The sequence below is a fragment of the Amblyomma americanum genome, chromosome 1 (assembly GCF_052857255.1).
Source record: "Amblyomma americanum isolate KBUSLIRL-KWMA chromosome 1, ASM5285725v1, whole genome shotgun sequence".
NCBI lineage: Eukaryota > Metazoa > Arthropoda > Arachnida > Ixodida > Ixodidae > Amblyomma > Amblyomma americanum.
Window position 1 is genome coordinate 216926001 of NC_135497.1, and position 3922 is coordinate 216929922.

Below are 3922 nucleotides of genomic sequence, written 5' to 3' on the forward strand. Positions count from 1 at the left end.
GGCGTAGGGGATACTGTTTGGCAGACCGAAATCTTCTTGGTCCTGGACCAAACAGTTGTCTTGACGGATCAGAGATAAGTTCCACCATCATGCAACCCTAAATCCGCCTCGTGCGGTAGAAGCCCAACTTGTGGCCCTTTTTTCCGCAGAAGTGCCTGTTCCCGGCTCACACAGTGTTGGGAATTTGAAGGCGCGGAATCCTTTTCCAAGCCGTGCACCCAGAGAAGCCGAGCACCGGGCCGAAGAATGGCTTGTACCCATTTTGGTATGACCGTTGGGTAACCGGCGGCAGTGGGAGTCGAACGCACCAGCTCCCGCAGCCGAGGCGGGTGCTCTACCACGAGGCCACGAGGTGGGGTCAAAGACCCATTTCCCCAAGCCTTTCACCCCTCATAAGCCGAGCACCAGGCCAAGGGAAAGCTTGTACCCATTGTATCACCGGTTGGTAACCGGCGGCACTGGGGATCGAACCCCGCACCTCCCGCATGCGAGGCGGATGCTCGACTACTAGGCCACCGCTAGGTATTTCCACTAGGTATTTCATACACTATGTCCGCACCATGCAATGATTATCTAGAAAATCGTTAGGCTCGACTTGATGTTCGAATTTTGAACGGCTGTCTTTATGATACAGTCGTCTATAAAAAGACGTAGTTTAACAGATAGGTTCACAGATGAATAAATGTTATTTATGAAAACAAGAAATGAAATCAATGCGACAACTGATCCTATAGGTACACCCGAATAAACAACCAAATTTTGGAAACATATTTGCCTATTGTATCATGTTGTATTCGATCTATAGCAAGACCAGAGCATCTGGACAAACGCTACTGGTTTGCAGGGCTGCCACTACGTGCTGCGTTGCGCTGGACAGTCAAACTTACCGCGGCAACTTCGAATATTTGATAGATCCCGTTGATTTTCTATGGCCGGGAGAAATAGCTGGTGTCAGTGCAGCAAACATCATATTATAGGTTTCATTTTGCAGTGAGGATGAATAGTCGGTCACGATAATCACCATGGTCGTGCAGAATCTCTCAGGACTATTAAATTTTTTTTCCGAAATTACTGCTTTATCGTCCCTTTTAGTTAAGTGGCTACCAAAAGATGCTGATAGCTGCTAATGTCCAGGAAAGCTGGGCAGGAGATAACGCGTAGCCCACAAGACTACGTTAGAATATGTGCCAAAGGCTGGCCACTTAGTAAAGGTCATCGCGAAGGACAAAACAATGCTTTGGAAAGAAGCAAGAACACTGCGCCTGATTGATTGCTTTCATTCATTATGTCTGCGATGTCGCGAGAAATTTCGGCCAGCTGCGTTATAGTTGAAAGTTCTTTTCTAAAACCGGGTTGCATTTCATAGAAAAGACTGTTAGTTTGTAAATATAGGATAACGACTTTAAATATTATGTGTTACATCACCTTGCAGCGTGTGCTTGTTAAAGATACCGGTCGATAGTTATTCAAATTAAACTTGGAACCTAATTTGTTTGTTGAGATGTTTTTACACAGCACCGAACATAAGGTATTATGAGTGTTTGTAAGCATCTTGTGTAAATTTTATGGAAACATTTAGACACACATTTAGCATATCGAAGCATTATTAGTTTTAATACAGCAATCATCATTAAGCGTATTATAGAGCAAAGGGGCATGCCTCTCGAATGCGGTGGGGTTGCACAGAAAGAGGTGCGAGCTACGGTGTTGACAGCACATATGATGCTGCTAGTAATCACACCAAAAAATTCGGCAGAGACTGAGGCTGCTTATGTGTGTGAAAGCGAAAGTATTACTTTCCCTGGGTGTGTTAACACCCACCCATACACTCCCCACCCATACACGCTCACACGCGTGGGACCCCACCTGGGACGCTGTGCGACAGACGGTTGCGTCACAATTTCGGTACGAATGTAGTCAGGGAAAAGTGGCCCCACATTGGGTTCGGCCAGGGGGTAGTATATATAGACGAACGACATGCATTCGATTGTGTGAAATGGCGGTGCACGGCTTGCTGTGTGCGTCATGCGACCTGATGACGTCACCCGTTTTTTCTTGCCGTTGTTGGCAATTTCTGTACCATCTGCTGAGTGCACACACTAACACACACCGCCGGCTGTTCGCGTAATGGGAATGACTAAGGAAAACGGAGGTCTCCATTTTTATCGAAACAGTCCAGATTTAACAAGTTTGGTTTGGTTTATGGGGGTTTAACGTCCCAAAGCAACTCAGGCTATGATGGACGCCGTAGGGAAGGGCTCATAAAATTTCGATCACCTAGGGGTTCTTTTAATGTGCACTGACATTGCACAGTACACGGGCATCTAGAATTTAGACTGCCGCGGCCGGGATCGAGCCCGCGTCTTTCGGGCCAGCAGTCGAGCTCCATAACCACTCAGCCACCGCGGCGGCGATCTAACAAGTAATAAATATCGACTATCTCAAATCAACCTCAAAACAATGCTGCATCGTCCTCCTTTTAGGACTCGCGTTTTTGCGCTTTAGTGTTGGTTTCGCAAGGCAGACGCAGCAGTGTAACGCTGACGATAGTTATAGCATGCACAACAGCATTCCGATAGGAAGGGCCTCAGTTATCGGTCATCAAACAATTGAGCCTATGGCTAGGCCTTTTTACGGGATTTCAGGTTGTTGCCATGGCAAAATAGGATGGCGCGGCGTCATGTCTAATCCATTCCCATTGCTTGCAGCCCATGGCTTCGTTAGAGCCTCGTAGAAAATATTCTGTTCGTTCAAAGCATCTTGAACAGCAGGGATTGTTACGCGCATGTGATGAACACTGTGGAGTTGTTACTTTTATTCGTCGCGTAATTGGCTTGAAGCTCAGAAACATGAATTGTGCGGATTTAACGTTCATGGCGGCAACTTGGCTTATTTTCTTGCAACATAATTTCTCCCGCGGTTTTAGCACTCGTATGGTAATATTTTATTATTGTTTACAAGTTAGATAGGCATACCTAATGATAATAAAAGTGCCGAAACTCTGGGCGAAAAAGGTCCTCAGCTACGCACAGCAGCTCCTTACAGCGGCACATTGGCATCTGCGTTGACAACGGGTGCGCGCTATCACCGTTGCCCACCTGCTGCACATTATTAATTTCCTTTTTCGTATTCCTTTTCGGTTAGTTTTACCAACTCCTCTGCTATTTCAATTCCAGTCACGTCACTGTCGGAAGTGGTGGCTTACGTCCTAGTAGGCACCATAGTCGCAGCCTGAACTGCTGGCGTAGGCAGAGAATGCTTCTGCAGAAAGCACAGCCTCGCGAAGAAAAAGGGGCCAAATCTTGTTTGCCATCTCCCCGTGGAATTTCGCGAGTTATTGAGTTAGTGCTGCCTCCTTTTCGATGCGCATGCGGATCAGGAACGAAGACTAACGAATAGAAGGGTGAAAGAAAGGGCAGTAGGAGAGTGATTGTTTTGCCGAAACCTGCTGATCTGACTAGAGTTCAAATAGGAGAGGCACTGGCCTCTTCTTAGATATTGAAAGACACCCGGTATACAGAGCGATGCATTGGCTGTCGGTAATTAAAAAAAAGCGTTCTCGGTGTGGGCAGAAACACCAATTCGTGGGACACTTTATGCAGCGAGAGCTGCTCATGGAGCCTTCTCCGGAGTGAACGGCGTCAATGGTGGCGTTGTACCTCGTGTATGAAAACTCTCGCGTTAACCTGCTGGACAAAAGAAAGTTGTGTTGGTGGGCCAGGAAACGGGCACTCTAAAGAAAGTAGCTGTGACTGTACGGAGAAAAGCTTTAAGCTTTTCACGCTGTGCCCAACTAGCCTTGCTCAGCATCTTGTTGATGTTAGGTTGCTCGCGGTGGAATCTGCTCTAGCCGAGGCATTTGGGCCTCGTGTTACTGTTTCGGCGAGGAATGCCCAACCAGTAGAAGCAAGTGTGCTACATG